This window comes from Eptesicus fuscus, chromosome 19 (genome assembly GCF_027574615.1).
Source record: "Eptesicus fuscus isolate TK198812 chromosome 19, DD_ASM_mEF_20220401, whole genome shotgun sequence".
NCBI lineage: Eukaryota > Metazoa > Chordata > Mammalia > Chiroptera > Vespertilionidae > Eptesicus > Eptesicus fuscus.
The window spans coordinates 53,981,459-54,000,288 of NC_072491.1; the positions used below are offsets into that span (position 1 = coordinate 53,981,459).

Genomic DNA, 18,830 nt, shown 5'->3' on the forward strand with positions numbered 1-18,830 from the left:
GGCTCCTGACATTGGTTCCACAGGAAAAGGTCAGTCTATTCCAGAATAGAACAGAGCACAGTGAAGAACACATTTTGCAAAGGAACATTTTTGTCTTGCATTAATACTTGAGTTTAAAAAGCTGTGAAATATTTTAAATTTCTAGCATAATGTGCCCAAATTTGGGAGACCTCTTTTCTTGGTTTACTTTTTATTGCCATCACCAGTAACATGACTTTTTTTCCTGTATAATATGCTTAGATGCAAACGATTTTGTGCCTAACCAGGATCATCTCCTATGGCCTATGTTGACTTCTGATGTCCTTGAGTATTTAGAAAACAAAGGTTTTCACTAGGAAAGAACCAAGGTTCTTTACTGTCGGGTTTACTTTTCATCCTTAATTTTCAAATATTTATTGTGACTTTGAAATGAGTGGCAATATTTTCTCTCAGGCACTTGGATGTGATTCCTATCTTGAGTGTTAAAATCTCTTGACAACTTTTGATTTTTGCTTATTTTTTCAAATAAAAATGTAAATATAAAATAAAATCACATACTTTTCAGGATGTCTTATACCCAAAATTATTTCTGAAATTTCCCAGAAGAGCCCTGGAAAATCACAACAATTTGGTTTTCTACCTTGTAAAAAGACTGGAAATGATGAGGAGTATTTGCTATATTATTACTGATGAGCTGTGTGGAGAGAGTTGTTAAATCAGAAGAGATGCTCCAATTGGTTTAGGTAAATGCTAGTACTATGAATATTTCAGAAAAAAAGCATGAAATATGGGCTATTTCTGGGTCTGCCAGTGTCCTCGCTGTCCACAGTATGTTTCCATATGTTGGAAGCTGCTCTGGCTGTCCTGTATCAGTCACAAGTTAAGTTACATTTATTTGAAAACATTAATGTTGTTGCATCATTATTTCTTTAATTTGAATATAGCATCTTCTAAGTTAGTAGCTTTTGGCTTGGAATTTGCAGTAATCACCTCAGCTGTATGCTGTTAAATCGAATGGCAGAACGACCAGAACAGCGTACAGCTGTTGAGACCACTGTAGACTTACTGAAACTCTACTTGACACCCTCGCTGTGTTCTCAGTCTGTTCTCACTGAACGCTAAGTATAATCTCTCTATATAAAAGCCTAATATACAAATTGTCCACACGGGAGTTCAACTAGGAGACCGATCGCTCACTATGACATGCACTGACCACCAGAGGGTGGTGTGGAATGAAGGAAGGCCTCAGCTGGCAGCCGGGGAAGGGAGGCCCCGGCCAACAGTTGGAAGGCCCTGATTGGCCCTGATTGCTGGCCAGGCCTACAGACCCACCGTGCAAGAATTTCATGCACCAGGCCTCTAGTAATGATATAATGTATCAATATTGTTATTTTTACACCACAATATTCTATAAAGGTCATTTCACTAATTTTTATAAGCAACTCATATTCATTGTCTCCTTTGGAAATAGGATTTGTTTCTAATTATTTTGTCTGAAGCCCTTTTGGGGATTGACGTCATTATCTTGTTTTTTTCCCCTGTCAGCTGCACCGGCCTCCTTATGAGCCCTCATTAACTTTCCGCTTTGGAACCAGTCAGCAGGAAGGAGGCCAGCTCCTAGAGCCTGGCCACGCGTGGGCAGAGTTTGTTGATGCTGTTTCACTCCGATGATTCCCTGAGAGCTCGTCAACCCGGTCAACAGGCTCTGTCTTCAACAGAGGGCTCTCCAAGAGCCTGCTGAACAGGCAAGGCCATGACCTTCAGGTCCAGCTTCGGATGGCATCACCAAAGCAAACCTGAGACCACACCAGCAGAACTGGGTCGGGAGCTCCAGAATTTGAGCCACACAGGGTGGAACTCCTGGATGAGGGATGATGCTAGACTTCCTTTGGAGTATTGTTGATTTTAATGTCCTGTTTTCAGGATATATAAGGAAGTTTGTTCTCTTTCTCTTAAACTATTCCTATCTTGAGTGTTAAAATCTCTTGACAAATTTTAATAACTCATAATAAATTAGCAGACTCTATTTTTTGTAAGCTGAAATGAAACATTTGTAAAGGATATTTTATTCGCCTATCTGAGCCCTCCAGAATTTGGAAACTCTTTTAGAATATTCTTATTTTCATAGCAATATCACTAATGGAAGAAGCAGTGACCACCGGTCCTCTAGGACAGACCTGGACACCTTGGCTATGCAAACGTTGGCCTACAGGATCATATTTAAGATGGATGCACACTTAGCTAGGTCTTAGCAGACACTCTGGATGAATTAAGATTGATTCTATGGAACCAATGTTTACAGAGCCCTTTTGAGAAAACTGGTGAGTGAAGGTCACTTCTGGGCCAGCCCAGGAAACTGATATTTTGAAAACCTTGAAGAAAGAGAAATTCACCCAAACAAATAGGTGCTGCAGGTTACATGGAATGGTGAGCTCTGGACTTGGCTTCTAAGCCTCCAGTGGCATTTAAAGGTCCAACCTGAGGTTCCTATGAAAACTTTGAGCAGAAATCTTAAGAAGGCCGTATGGCAAGTCCACACTTTCCTGCACCTGTGCAAATAATCAGGCAAACCTAAGGAAACTTAAAGATTTCTTTAAGACCATTTTTTATTAAAAGACTAGAGGCCCAGTGCACAGATTTGTGCACTAGTGGAGGGCGTGGTCTGTGGGGATCTGCCCATTGTGGGAGAAGCCACTCATCCCAGTCAGCTGAGTAGCACTCCCACTGTGGGAGCACACTGAACACCAGGGGGCAGCTCCTGAGTTGAGCATCTGCCCCCTGGTGATCAGTGCATGTCATAGCAACTGGTCAACAGGTTGTTCTTGTCGTTCTGCCATTCAGTCGCTGGGCTTTTATATATATAGATGGGAAATTGGTAGGGAAAACTGTTTCAATGGAAAACTATGCATCCTCTGTAGCACACCCCTCCAGATTTATCATTTTCTCACTCTGTTTATGTTCTTTGAGCTGTTTTAAAATTAAATTTATGAGGGTGATATTGGTGAATATGATCATATAGGTTTCAAGTGTACAATTCTATGACACACAATCTATATATTGCATTATGTACTCACCACCTGAAGTCAAATCATCTTCTGTCACCATATATTTGACCCCCTTTACCTTTTACTACTCCCCAATCCCTTCCTCTGGTAATCAACATACTATTGTCTGTGTCTATGAGTTTCAGTTTTACATCCCACGTATGAGTGAAATCATGTGGTCCTTAGCTTTTTCCTGACTGACTTATTTCCCTTAGCATGCTATTCTCCAGGTCCATCCCTGTTGTCACAAATGGCAGCATTTCATCTTTTCTTAAGGCTCAGTACTATTCCATTGTGTATATGCAGCACATATTCTTCATCCAATCCTCTGTTACAGGACACTTTGGCTGTCTCATCTTGGCAAAGTGAAAGCAAGAAGAGGCAATACTTCCTAACATGTTCTATGAGGCCACCATAACCTTGATACCTAAACCTGTGCCAAGGATAGCACAGCAAAAGAAAATGACAGACTAATATCTCTGATGAATACAGATGCAAAAATCCTAAACAAAATACTAGCAAATTGAACACAACAGTACATCCAAACAATAATACATCACGATCAAGTGGAATTCATTCCAGGGCACAAGGATTGCTCAACACACACAAATTGATCAATGTAATACACCATATCAACAAAACAAAGGACAAAAATCATATGATCTTAGTGGATGCAGAGAAAGCATTTGTTAATATACAACATCTATTTATGATTAAAACACTCAATAAGTCCTGGCCAGTGTCGCTCAGTGGTTAGAATGTCAGCCTGTGCACCAAAAGATCATGGTTTGATTCCTGCTCAAGAGTATGTATCTGGGTTGCCGGTTCCTGTCCCTGGTTGGGGTGTGTGCAGGATGCAACCAATGGATATGGGACACATCAATGTTTCTCTTTCTCTCTCTCTCTCTCTCTCTCTCTCTCTCTCTCTCTCTCTCTCTCTGTCTCTCTCTCTGTCTCTTTCTTTCTCTCTTTCCCTTCTTCCCTCCTTTCTCTCTCTCTCTGAAAAGCAATGGAAAAAATATCCTCTGGAGAGAATTAACACAAAAATTAAAAAAAAAAAAAAACCCTCACTAAAATGGGTACAGAAGGAAAGTAGCTCAACATAATAAAGGCCATATATGACAGATCCTCAGCCATTCTCATACTCAACGGTGTAAATTTGAAAGCTTTTCCTTTGAGCTATTGTGCAACTTTTGTAAGTTGAAAGTAACTGATGATATGCAAATTCTGTGCATGGGTTAGACTTTAATTAACTTCCTCCTGATGTGGAAAACACATTTGCATTTCATCTCCACTCCCTTTTTCCATGTAAATCTGTGCTGTGTTCTCTTTTCCTCTGAACCAGTAGTAACATCTGCCTGGTTTCCGCATGTCACACAAGTAAAGTAATTCTTTAATATGTGGTTAATTTTGCATCTGTATGTGATTCATGATTTTACTTTTTTCCCCCAGAATTACCTTTCAATACTTTCTTTCAATTATATTCACGAGTAGAAAGCTCTGGGGCTGCAGGGCGCATGGCGCTTGCTGTGACCACCGCGTGGGGTGTGACCCCACTTGCAACGGAAGAGCATGTTCTTCCCAATGTGCTGGCGCCTTAACATTGTTGTAAAACACGATCCACTAGTGAAAAGAAAACAACAAAATAATGGTTATTTTTGCCTTGTTAGGACCATTGTTTTATCAGTTTGTATCAATACGCAAACTTGCTCTAACTTTAGGTCAGCAACGTTACAAGCCAGAGATGAGAAAAAGTAATGCTTGGCACCAGCTGTTTTCCTGCTGGTTTGGGAGGTCACTGTCTTCTAGTCTTACTGGCGTGGGCACTCAGGTCCCTGCAGGTGGGCATTGTGCCGGCACCTCTGCGGCGTGGTGCACTCAGCACCCAGGGCTGCGACCAGTGTGCTCCCTGGGCCAGTCGCTGCTCCTGGAGGACCTTGGGTGGCACTTGCCCTCTGTTCCCCACCATGAGGAGCGAGCACAGCAGGCCAGCTGCCTTCTCCTCTCTGCTCTTTGTAATCATGAAAATGGGAGGAGCATAAAGATTTGGAATCTCACTGACATGTTTACGCCACAGCTCTTGGGAGCCACAGCTCTTGGGAGGTAATCGTGGCTAGTTTGAAAGCAGGAGAATTTGGTGTAATCTTAAGTAGCAAATTCTAGCATATCTGTACGGGGTTACACAAATATATGATGCTTCACAGCCTAACAGAGACCATGAGAGAAGAAAAACGTTTAAAATTGCACTGCCTGTTATTTTGATGGCGTTATTATTGTTCTCTTGTAGAGTCAAAGGCTTACCATGAGTATCCCTTAACTCAATTAGGACCTAAAAACCACAGAACTGAGTTATCAGATAAGGCAGAATTTAATAGTTAATTCATAGTTATAGTTAATCGACTAGTCACATAGTAACTATTCAATAATTGAATTTGAAGAAAAAAATAGCACAAGCCCCTGAGCATCCTGCACTTCAGTGACACGGGATGGGAACAGTTCCGCGTGTGCACAGGTGTGCGGTGGACGCAGAGCAGGTAGACCTACCTAAGGGCCCGGAGGGCTCTTCATAGAATGGGGGTCACTTACAACTGGGCCATCCAGGAACTCTGCTCCCGTTGGTGATGACTTCTACCAATCAAAGTTCACCCACGTGGAAATTTCCTGATTCAATATTTACACATAAATAACCCTTGAGACTCTAAGCTGTCATGATTTATTTTCCGGTCTTACTTTTAATTTCAAACTTCTTTAAAAATGTTTTTATTTTATTGATTTTAAAACCAGAGAGGAAGGTGAGGGGGAGAGAAAGAGAGAGGTGTGCTGTTCCACTTATTGATGCATTCGTTGGTTGATTCTTACATGTGTCCTGACTGGGAATCAAACCCACAATCTTGGCATGTGGGTGTGACATTGTAATCAAAGGAGTCACCTGCCCAGACAGGGCCCTTCTCAAACTTCTTTTGCCATCTGTCCTCCTTGACTAAGTCCATCTTGATATTCCTACACATCGCCTAACAGACAAAAAGGCAGCTACTTCCTAGAAGCTGAACATCACAAGTAGCTTGGCTTGAACATCACGAGTAAATTGAAATGTATCTCATTATAATAGACAAAAAATTGTACTGCTAAACTCAGGACAGGTGAGCTAGTTATTAAAAACATGTCCTGCTTTTAGCACTTTAACGACATGATGAACTTAGAGCATTTCAGAATACAGTGAAGCATTTTACATTTTGGAAAGAAGAAGGGAGAAGACTGTAAGGTGATGACTTTCAGAGGAAGAGAGATTGAGGATATTAAAGAGGTTGGTGAAATTTCCTTCATGTTTCTTAAGAACTAGGCTTTATAGCATCTTACAATTTTATGTAATAAATTGACATGTAACAAGAGGAAATAAACCTAAGAATTAATTTAACTAAAGTTACCAAGAATGTAAATTGTTAGGCAAGCTTCTCTCAGGACGACACTGACCCATTGATCGCCTTTCATTTGTATATTTCAGGCTTGTTTAAGTCCCTGCACGGTCCTTTCTTAGACTTATTCCTCCTAGTCACACTTTTAAGTAAGGTATAAATAACAATGATTTTAAAATTTATGTTCTGAGAGATTTTTTTAACGTTTTCCTCATGATCTCAATTTATTTTTTCTTCTACTTCTCATCATCTGGATTTCTAGGAACAAGACTAAAATTTTAAAAAATACCTTAACTAACAACTGGATGGAGGGATATAACAAAACCCATGACCCCTGTGTGACACTGGGCAGTGCAGCTGCGTGAGCCAGCGCTGCAGGTCCCTATGGGCTGCTGAGCAGAGGGCGTGTTTCTAGGGATGGGTAATAGGGAGACAATGCCAGTACGACCATGACAGTGTTTACTGACGGGAAGGCTAAGCAGAAGACACTTGGTGCAGCCTCCAGCCCTTTCCTCTCTCCCCTTAGATCTCCTGCAGGTCCCAGCAGGATGTTGAAATAGGCAGGGAGCACCATGTCAATGCCAGGCCTGCACCCTTGTGTTTTAATTTCCTCTTAAAAAAGTTTGGAGTAGTTCTCAGCATTCTGACACATCATCCAACACGGCTCCAATGTGCGCCAGCTATCTGCGCTTACTCGTGCTCCTGATGCTCGAGGACCACTTTCTAAGGGAGGAGGGATGCGCTGTGGGTGGGATGTTCTAGGATCGCTGGTACATTATCTTAAACTAGGGGCCCAGTGCACAGATTTGTGCACCTTGAAAGGAACTGTGGGCTGCGAGGCTGTGGTGGGCACAGGGTGGGTCTCGGCCCATCCTCCGTGCCCCTGCCTGCCCCTCCCGCCATACCCCCGGTTCCCTGTCTGCTGGCAGCTCTGCCCCCACTGCAGTGGCTCCCATTTGCTGACGGCACCAGCTGTGCTCACACCCGCTGATGGCGTGAAGTGATTGGGGCCAGCGCCAGCAGCGGGTACAAGCAGGGCTGGTACCAGCAGCAGGTGCGAGCGCCCAGCAGTACTGCAGTGCATGGGAGCAAAGAATTTTCAGTAACCACCAGCGACTCATCCTGATGACAGCGACCGGCGTCCACCTTGGTCTGGCGCCCCCGCTCACCTGCTTCACCATCCTGCCGCGGCCGATGCCCGCTATGTTCTGCTCGCCTGGTGGTTAGTGCACGTCATAGCAACCAGTTGTTTGGTTGTTTGGTTGTTCCGCCATTCGGTCTATTTGCATATTAAGGTTTTATATAGAGAAACTAGAGGCCTGGTGCACAAAAGTTTGTGCACTCTGCAGGGGGTCCCCTCAGCCTGGTCTGCGGCCTCTCACAATCTGGGACCCCTAGGGTAGGGTCCCTAAGCCTGGCCAGTGATCAGGGCCTATCGGGGCTTTCCTTCCCCCAGCTGCTGTCAGCTGGCCTCACCCCTGCCGCTGCCACTGCTTGCCATCTGTATGGCTGCCACCCCTCCCTGCCACCAGCTGCCTCCCTCTGCAGGCGACAGGCTGGGGTGCGATTGCTTGGCTGGCCTGGGTGTCCCTCTGCAGGTGATCACTGGCCGCCCCGCACACCCGCCGCAGCACTGCCGACCAGGTAGTCTGGGCTTCCTTTTTTTTTAAAGTAAAAGTAATGTTTACTGAGCGATATGGGACTGAGTACTATGAAGGGTTTACCAGGATGGAAATTCACCCCACCCTCGCCCCCACCACCCCCAACACCGAGAGACTACAGTACTTAGAAGTTACATGCAATGGCCATAACTGCTGAATATCTGTTCATAACCAACAACCATAGCATATTTATACTGTATCACATTGAGTGATTATAGAAATTCATTTATATATTGCTTGTATAAAATCTTTTTTTGTAAAAAATATTTAAAAAAATAAAGTATAAAAAACATGTGCATTTGAAAGCCCTGCCAGGACAGCCAGTCTGTAAACATCCCGTGAGTATGTGCTTTGAAAGGGTGCTTATGCCTCATGCCCACAGCAACTCCAGCAGAGCCGGCGAGGGTGCGCCCCGGCTGCCACTCCAGGAAGGACTGAGCTGGGCCATGGTGGGTGGGTACAGCAGGGCCTGGCACTGTGCCCTTCTCCAGCCTTGCATCAGGATCAGGGTCAGGGTCAGGGTCAGGGCTGGGGCAGGCAGATTGGAGTTTCACTCTGACTTCCATACTCAGACTAATTTTGGTTGCAACTCATGGCTTTTCCTGGCTGCTCGGAGGTCCTTTGGGTGGGTGCCCTGGCAGAGAGGCTGGAGAAGTGCCCACAGCTGCCTGGTTGGGTATCTCTCCAGCCCAGAGCCTCTGTCCTGCCTCCTGCAAGCCTGGCCCCAGGCAGAACAGGCCCCCCTCAGGACTACTTTGGTCTCAGCGCTTGGTCCTGGGTTTCATTAGCCTGGGTTTCTTCCCCTGGTGTAGCTGATCTGAGTTTCACAAAAAAGCCTGGCTGATGCTGGCTGTGCTGAGCCTCATTGAAGAGTTTTTCATGCAGCAAGGAAGAGCCCTCTGGGACCCTCCTCCTCCTCTTCCTCCTCCCAGCCCATGGTCACTTCTTCTCCAGCTGCTCCAGCAGAGGGTTGCCTTCTGAGTCGGGGTCTTAAGGCTATCTGTCCTGACAATGCAGGTGGGGCAATGCCGGTTGAGCATCAGGATGAGCTGCTGCCGCTCCTGCTTCAGCTCCTCCATCCGGGTTTTCAGCTCTGCATTCATGAGCTCCAGCCACTCAGATTCCCACTGCAGAAACTCCTTCTACTCCTTCTTCTTGTTCCGGCATTGGGCTGCTGCCACTTTGTTCTTTTCCTGGCGCCTTTTCCTCTGCTCCTCTTCCTTGTCTAGCTCACTTTTCACAGGTTGAGGCCTCTTGCCCAGTTTCACCTCCAGGAAGTGCAAGGGGGTGATCATGGCCCCAATGTTGTGGATGTCAGTGTATTTCAGCTCCTCTGCAGTCAGGGCTGAGCTGGGGAGTCCGCTCAGGGGGCCGAGCCCTGGCAGAGAGCCAGCAGTCAGAAAGGGCCCAGGATCTGCACAGGCATCCTAGCAGGAGGAGTGGCAGCCCGGCTGTGCAGAGCCACAGGCGGAGGTGGTATCGCCGGGGCCGGGCCCAGCTGCAGGCGCTGTGCCTGATCAGCACTGCTGCCACAGGGCTGGGCGTTGTCCCGGTCACTGAGCCTCCCTCTCTCAGGCTGTGGCAGGTGGCCTGGGCCTCCCTCTTTGAGACAATCATCGGGGGGCTCCATGATCCATCACCCAGTGGAGGGAGGCCCTGCCCACCCAGCTGGGGCTCCTTGATCCATTGCTGTACATAGGGTGGCCTGGGCCTCCCTCTTTGGGGCAATCATGGGGTGATGGCGGGCCCCCGGACCAATCACATCACACCTGCCTTGGCTGGCCTGGTGCCAGTGTGTGTCATAAGGTGGTAGTCCAGAAGGACGTCCGGAAGGTCCTTTTGCTGTTCGGTCATTTGTCGATTTGCATATTACACTTTTGTTATTATAGATGGCTCACTGCTCTGGCTTGCTCACTGGGGAGCTGGAAACTTCAGTGCTTAGACAATACAGCGCTGACGTGTTATCCGGGACCTGCCTGTAAACGTGCAGTCTGACTGTCACAGGGCGCCGAGGGCGCTGGGTTAGCGGTGGCCATGAACACAGCAAAGTGGGAGCTCAGATGCACAGACTTGCCTCCTGCGGTCTGAGTGGCTCTGAGCTGGTGGCAGGAAACCCACCCCTAATCCCATTTAAAATGTTAGCAAAAGTGGAGGGAAAGCAGCTGCCTCAGAAACTCCACATTCTCACTCCAGAAGAATACATCTGTATCTAGTGGGACATGTCAGACATTTAGGCCCAAAACCAATTCTTGACCTAGGTATGAATAAGCAGAGTTGTAAAACCCTCAGCTAGCTCCTTTCTGGTTTCCCTTAAAAAGATAGAGGGAGGGAGGGCCTCCCAATTTGTACAGATGTGTCTGTTACCATTAACTTGGCAAGACCACAGGGTGAACCAAGACAGACACAATACCCAATAATGGGAAACACTGAAAAGCTACACCATTGGATATTATAGTATTTTTGTGAGAAATCACTTTACTGCCCTAAAATAATTACGTATTGTGTAAGTCTTTGTAAAGACTAAGAAAATTTTCCTAAGAATGGATTGGCCAATTTTCAAAATTATTATCTATTAGAGGCCCAGTGCACAAAATCGTGCACAGGTGGGGTCTGGCCAGCCTCCCTGATCAGGGCCAATCTGGCCCGGCCGGCCAGGGGGCGGGGACATGGGAGGTTGGCAGGCTGGTCCCTCCCCTGGTCGAGCGGGGGCGGGGGGGGGGGAAGATTGGGTGTGAGGCCGGCCAGGGCGAGGTGCCAGCCCCACCCCCAGTAAGGGTGGGGGGGACTGATTGGGGGTGGGTCTGGCCGGGGGGAGGCCCCCCATCTGGTTGAACTCCCAGTGGAAGGGACAATTTGCATATTTGCCTTTTATTATATGGATGTGGCCTCCAGACAAAGAGCACTGAGCCGATGCCTAGACCACTGGCCATGCTTGTCCCCCAGATGGCCATGGACGGCCTCTCCAGTTCAAGGCTGTGGAACCCGGGGCAGGCCAGTGTGGCTGAGTGCCTGCCCCATGGGGACACCAGCAAATGTTTAAATGGTGAGCTGTGGTATTTTGGGAAAATTTAGGACTTGAACATTTTATATGCCTGCAGTTTACCAATGGACACAGTTTCTTTATTTGTAACCACCTTGAGCTATGTGACCATGTCATACATATTAACCATGAGAAATCACTTAGGTGTTGACAGTTGACAGCATCCATTATATTCACTAATGTTTGAAATTTTAACCATCAGTCTGTATATACATATATAGTTGTTCATATAAAACTAACATATATTCATACATTCCATTAAGTTATTTTTACTTAACTTTTAAAGTATGTTTCTTTTAAATTTCTCTTTAACATTTCATGTCATCTACTGTCTAGAAATTTGGCTACAAGAAGCCAATGTGAAGTTTCTAGCAAATATTATTAGCTTTACTTAAATGGATATGTTAGCTTTACAAATTCAGATTTTGCAAATTGACTAGTACCTGTACATTGTAATTGAGCTGATGGTTACCTTCCACCCAGGAGAGGGCAGTGACATCACACTCTCCGAGAGTCATCCAGGCCTCGAGAGGCTGCAGGACAGATGTTCTCCACCATTAGACCCGCAGCCTCCTGGAATGTCACCAGTAAGCTGACGATCTAACACCTGACACCATTTCCCTTGGGACCCTCACTGTGCTTGGTGATGAAGTGCCAGGCCAGATGCTAGAAGATGACCCAAACTCTAGCACCTCTGTTTCTCTGTGGACATTCTAGGCTCCAATTTGTAGGGTGGCAACCATCTTTGGTTTTTAGTCTTTAAGGGTGTTTTTTAATTGGTTGTTTTTTCTCAATGACTTTGAACTTCACAGCTTCTTCATTGTATTCTTATACTAGAGACACTTCTATAAACTTTAACTGGTTTTACTAAAATGAAACCACAGGAAAAATCTTTGTTACTTATGTCATCAGGTTATCCTATATTTTCAATGTGATATTTATTGGGAAAAGCCTTAAGAAGGGGGAGGAGAGAGAACATAAAGGAAATTTCCAAGACAGAGTGGGTTAGCAGTTATCCACTTCTTATCTTCATTCCCTCATTTATCCAACAAGTTCCTGCTGAATAGCCAGGTGTAAGCAGTGACAGACAATGAGAACTTGCAGATAAGAGAGCCTTGGAAGTCTTTAGCCAGGCAGGAGATGAACTGCTGTGGAAACACACACAGCATATGCTACAGCCTCAGCCAGGTTCACATACATGCTTTACTACAAGTAGCATAGTTACTCTCAAGGCTTACAGGAGACGGGGAATGTTTATGGGTGTACGAAGACAAAATGAGATCATGGGATTATCTTCATGGAAAGGTAGAATTTAAATTGAGGCTTTTTTCTTAGGTATGTTTGTAAGAAAAGAGTGAAGATAGGGAGTATATACAATGGAGTCACTTCAACCAAGCTGCTAAAATTAACAGGAGGAAGGTTGAGGCATGAGGAGAGACCATTCTTGTTCTAACTCACTCAGAAACAAACTTTTTTGGACTTTCCAGTCCTGTGTCAATGCCTGGACATACCAGACCTCCAGGTCGCCCTCTAACTGCCACCTGAGAGCTCACCTTTCCAGGCCACCTGATCCCCTGAGGGACTCACATATACATCCACCCCACATCCATTGTTCAGACCACGGGGATTAGCCAGAGCTCCTGGCACCCGTCACCTGCCTCCTGCCATCTGACCGATCACCATCCGGACCAACCCTAGGGCTAAGCACGCAGGACTGATAGTTCTCAATGAAGCGCTTTTTGCTGTAAGAACGTCTCACTACTTTATCTTCTTTGGAACACTTCTGGGTTTTCGTCCAGCTGTGCTTCCAGGTTGCAAACTCCAAGACCTTTGAATAAATGTCCATCACTTATTTCTAGCACAGCCTCCAGATTCCTTCTGCGTTCATCCAGCATATGGTTTTGGTATTGAGAAGTTGGAGTGTATATGGAGAGCTAACTCACAAGGAGAAAATTTCAAGGGCTATATAAGGAGCAATAAATAATTCACTTTGGCCAAATCTCAGATTGTTTGGAAAACATTTTATAAATAGAATATTCCATGTTTGCTTACTTTCTGTAAGATGGCCTTGACCTCAGATGTCTAGAGAGACCATGAAAAGCTATAAGATTCTCTAGGACTCACTGTCTTCCTTGGTTCAAAACTACTCCAAACCCCACCCTTTCTCCCAAGTCTCCAAGTATCTGGCTTTTCATCAAGGTTCTTCCTTCTGTATTTACCTTGTTTCAACACTGGCCCAGAACCCAAGGCCAGCAGACATGCCAACTGGTAAGCTCCATTTTGCTCTCTCTTGGCCACCACTGTGTTATCCAGGTCCTCTGTGACCTGCCCATTTGGAGAAAGAGAAGCTCACCAATGAAATCTTGTGGGGGTAAATTTGAGAGGCAAATAAAAAATGACCGTATAGCTTTGATTGGAGCCAGATTGGAGCCAGACTAGACTAGAGTCAAACTGTATTCACCATGACAGCCAAATGACAAAACCCAGGTGTGAGAGATTTGTAAAGAAATTCTGGGCTAGTTATGGCCATAAGATTTGAAAAATTGGTGTAAGAAGAGATAGCAATGCCTGTATTCAGCAGGTTTTAATAAATGGATGAATGAGTGGTAGGAGATCCCAGGCTAGGCAACTTTTGGGAGCTTTCCGTGTTTCGGCATTTGTCAAATAACTATAAAGAATGGGTATCGCTGTCTCCCCAAGGGTCTGCCATGTCTTGTCTCAGGCAGGGCCCATCCACAGGAAGCTCCAGTGACTCTGTGTTGCTTTATGGCCCCGGGGCCCTTTGCTCTCTGCTCTGATTCACACAGAGAAAGAATGTTTTACATTGAGGTTGCACATAATGAGCACATGGAAGGGCAGGAAATAAAGTCTGTGTCTATGTCTCAGAACTATTTTGTTCTCAGCATCGACGGCTAACATAGGATGGCAGACTTAGGGGGAGTCAGTCTCTGCTTGGACAGGAGGGGAGGTATGGCTAGTAAACCAAATCAGCTGGCAAGTGATCACCAGCAATGCTCTTCCAAATGTAACTCTGTCCTGGCTACAGAGAGCTCTCGCTCAAAAACTGGCCTGTTCAGGGCCCCCTGCGTCTTTCTTTGCCTCCTCAGTGGCCTTTGTAGTATTTGTTTCAGGCCCTTGATGCTAAAATTTCTTTCTCCACAACCAGTGGAGTGAAAACTGAGTCCTTTGTTTTTCTCTTTATTGTTTCTCTTTGACGGGTTGTTCTTTTTCTCTTCTAGCACTTATAAGAAAAACAGCTACATTTTGATTCTGCTTAGGAAGTTATAATGGCAGACACCCAAATGTCTATATTTGGTTGCTTTAAGCTAAGCTTTACAATTTACATTTTCTAGACAGAAGAAAAATGCCAATAAAGACGATTATTTTATTACTTCTGAAGGAAAGTTCTCCAAAGTGTGTTGGTAACTGCAAAAATGCTCACTGGGAGTTTGTTAAAAAATAAATGCTGTATCATTGTACCTTTATCAGCTTTGAAACCATTTCTGTTGGTTTCCTAGAGAGAGAGAGAGATTTGTTCCACTTATTCATGCATTCATTGCTTGCCCTGATCAGGGATCGAACCTACAATCTTGGCATACTGCTACCCGGCCAAGGCCTCAAAGGAAACTTTTAAAGAGGACTTTTGTTGACAGAATAATTGTTTATTTGTGTTAATACTTGAGGTATCACTGAGTATTTATGTGGGAAACCAGCATTGGGGGATAAGGATGAACAAGAAGAGGGTGGGTAGTCAATTCTGTAATGTTTGATGCAGTTCTCAGGGGCTTTCTCAACACAACCAGGTACATCTTGACAGAGGAGCAAAAGCTTAGGACTGAATTTTCACCTCCAAAGAGAGAAAACACACCAGACACAGACCCATGGATCCGAAGCATGGAGCACAATGGCCCACATCTGACGTAATACATAAGGATGACTTCACAGTTTCATTTTTTCCAATCATACTGCGTGACAATGTGTGGAGTTCTTGATTTGTTTTTAAAAATTTTTTATTGATTTTAGAGAGGAAGAGAATAGGAGAGAAAGATGAGAGAGAATCATTGATCGGCTACCTTCTGCACGCCCCACACTAGGGATTGAGCCCACAACCCAGGCATGTGCCCTGATCAGGAATTGAACCGTGACCTCCTGCTTCATAGGTCAACACTCAACCACTGAGCCACGCCGCCTGGGCTGGAGTTACTGATTTTTTAAATCAGTACCCTGACTTCCCAAATATGCGCATCACTGCTCCCTCCCTCCCAGGCCAGCACATTGACATAACTAAAATAGTGACATGTCAAGCAACAAATGTTTAGCAACATAGCTCAGAAAATTATATTAGTTCACTATACATTATTATGATGTGATTAAAACGTTGGTTTTGATGATCAATACTAAGACATGTTTACTACATGATTTGGGGGGATAAGAACAAAAGTTTGGACTTACATTGGAACTATTATTTTACTATTTAAAAATTGTAGGTATATGAAAAATGGCCCAATCACACTACTTCAGTGTTCAAGTATGGGTAAGGCTAGCTCATTTCCAGTAACACAAAGCAATTTGTAATGAAGCCAGGAGAAAATAATAGGCTTGTGGATGAGAATTGAAATCAGTTTCTTTTCTCTGCATCTCAGAATTAATTTAAACTAATTTTATTTTATTTTATTTTTTTGTTAATTATCACCAGAGGACTTGTTTCCTATTGATTTTTAGACAGAGTGGTGGATTGGGAGAGAGACAGAGAGAGAGAGAGAGAGAGCATCGATATGAGAGAGACACATCAATTGGTTGCCTCCTGCACATGCCCCAACTGGGACTTTGGATCCAGCCTGCCACTGAGGTACATGCCCTTGACTGGCCTCAAACCTGGGAGCCTTCAGTCCACAGGCCAACATTCTATCCACTGAGCCAAACCAGCTAGAGCTAAACTCATTTTAAAGTTTTGCTGATATTTACTGAGCTATCATTAGTAGAATTCAATCTTTTTACCTGCCTTTAAATAATTCTACTCATCAAGGAAAATATAGATGAGGTTGAATTTATATTATCTTAATTATGAATCATATCTTCCATTTTTAACCTTTTGCACTCGGATGTTGAGTGTGACTCGACACGGTTAGCATCAGTAGCAGTTCGTATGTCGAATTATATTGAATGTATCAATAATTTGAAATATTAAAAAAAATCCAAATAAATAAGTTTGTATGAAAAGAAACTCCAGATTTTTATTCTACTGCTGCTCTTTGTAAAATCTGAGGTATTTAAAAAATTAAATCCCGAGTAGAATAAAGGAATCGAGAAAAAAGCAAGCGAGTACAAAGGGTTAAAATTAGGTCCCATGGACTCATTCTATGAAGATCATATGAAACATTGCTTAAAGGTTTTCTTGACTAAGTTGCTTTTCCAAAGACCTTTCTCAAGAGCCAGCTCAATGATTTGAAAGCCATCTGTTCTGTAGACTAAAATAATACAGCCAAAGCAAGGAACTGAGAAAAATGCCTGTATTCTCCCAATGGAGAAGAGAAAAATGAAAAGATGTAATGGAATTCCTGGAGATGTGGAGAACATGTTCTTGTATCAGAGACTCTAATTGGAGAAGCACTTTTAACACATGTGTCTACAAACACATCCATTAATCAACATATCATTTCTCAGGTTGAGTTTATATGATTAGCTTGTACTTTCTTTGACCTAATATGTTTATTTTAACAATGTCAAGAAATACCAGCGTGAAGAGACACAACGGAAAAAAAAATACACTTTAGTCATATGGGTTAAATCATTTTGAAAACCATGTGTGAGGTTAAAAAACACTTTTAATAATTGTTTAATTACTTTCTGATCATTAAGAAAAATGATCTTTTAGAATGAAATAGACCTGAAAAAATGAAAACCTATTAAAAAATAACGATCACATGCTATGAAAAGAATGGGTGGTGTTTCAAGAATGAAGAAAATCCAAAGGACTGTCAGAGAGAAGAGAATTATTAGAGGATTCAAGCACTTTCACTCACCCTAACTTTGCTAAGTATGATGAATTATTAATCAGTACTAAAGCCAAGAAAATTATGCAAAAGAATGCTAAAGTAATTTAAGTATTTCAGTTGCATAAGACAATGCTTCTCTGAACAACCAGAGAAAGAATATTCTAAATGTATGTGTGAAACTAATGACAGCTCTCTATGTGGATACAGAAATGCATTCATTAAGTCAGTAAGCAATAAAGGGAGTGATCTATCACGCCCCAGATGCTGCTGCGGCCCCTGAGCACAGTACGAGCTGGCTCCACCTGGTGGGAGTCTGCACTCCAATGAAAGGGTGGCGACTGACCTCCGATACACAGTACATCAGTATAATAACTCCCAAACCAACAGGAACCAGAAGGAAGGAGATAGCGATGAGGTGTTACTGGATGGAGCGGTGGGAGCAGCTGTTTTGTAGAGGATGGCCAGGAAAGGTCTCTGAGCAAGGGACAATTCTAAAAATATCCTATATAATAATAGACAACTATGCAAATTGACCATACCTCTGACACGCCAACAAGACACACCCACAAGCCACGCCCATCATCCAATCAGAGCGAGTATGCAAATTAACCCAAACCAAGATGGCTACAGCCACAGAGAGCAAGGTTTCCTAGGTAACAGAGGAAGCCAAGCTTTCCGCCTGCCCTTGCCAGGCCTAAGCCTCCACTCAAGCTACAAAGTTTCAATTATAGAAGGTAAACAAATTCAAACAAATGACAGCAGAATGGAGCTTGAGAGAGCAGGCCAGGGTTGCCGCCGGCAACAAGGGAAGCAAAGCTTTCCGCATACCCTGACTGGGCCCACCCACTTAAGGCAACAAAGTTTCAATTATAACCCCAACAGAAATGGCTGCTGGCCTCGGAGGGAGCCCCAGGCTTGGCTCCGCTCCAGGCTACAAAGTTTCAATTGTGGAAGGAAAATAAATTCCAGATACCAGGGCCTCTGCTTGGGTTGCCAGGGGGCGTGGCCGGCCTGCAAACCACCACAGGCCCCTCGCTCAGGCCGCCCCACACCCCAAGGGAACCCCCACCTGATCCGGGATGCCCTTCAGGGCAAACCAGCTGGCCCCCACCCCTGTACCAGGCCTCTATCCTATCTAATAAAAGAGTAATATGCAGATTGATCATCACTGCAACACACAATATAGCTGCCCCCATGTGGTCTAAGATCCTGCCCCCATGTGGACACAAGATGGCCACCACAAGATGGCCAGCAGGAGAGGGCAGTTGGAAGGCACCCGGCCTGCAAGGGAGGGCAATTGAGAGGGACCAAGCCTGCAAGGGAGGGCAGTTGGAGGTGATCAACCCTGCAGGAGAGGGCAGTTAGGGGTGACCAGGCTGGCAGAGGAGGGAAGTTGGGGGCAAACAGGCTGGCAGCAGAATGGTTAGGGGGTGATCAGGCTGGCAGGCAGAAGCGGTTAGGGGCAATCAGGAAGGCAGGCAGGCAAGCAGTTGGGAGCCAGCAGTCCTGGATTGTGAGAGGGATGTCCGACTGCCCGTTTAGGGATCCGACTGCCCACCGGGATCGGGCCTAAACGGGCAGTCGGACATCCCTCAAGGGGTCCCATATTGGAGAGGGTACAGGCTGGGCTGAGGGACAACCGCCCTCCGTGCACGAATTTCATGCACTGGGCCTCTAGTTTAAATAATAAAATAATA

At 44.7% G+C, this 18,830-nt stretch overlaps 1 pseudogene; it reads right to left on the reverse strand.

The window, feature by feature from the left end:
• Positions 1–9,036: 9,036 nt before the first annotated feature.
• Positions 9,037–12,983, reverse strand: LOC129147204 (jun dimerization protein 2-like; annotated as a pseudogene).
• Positions 12,984–18,830: the final 5,847 nt, after the last annotated feature.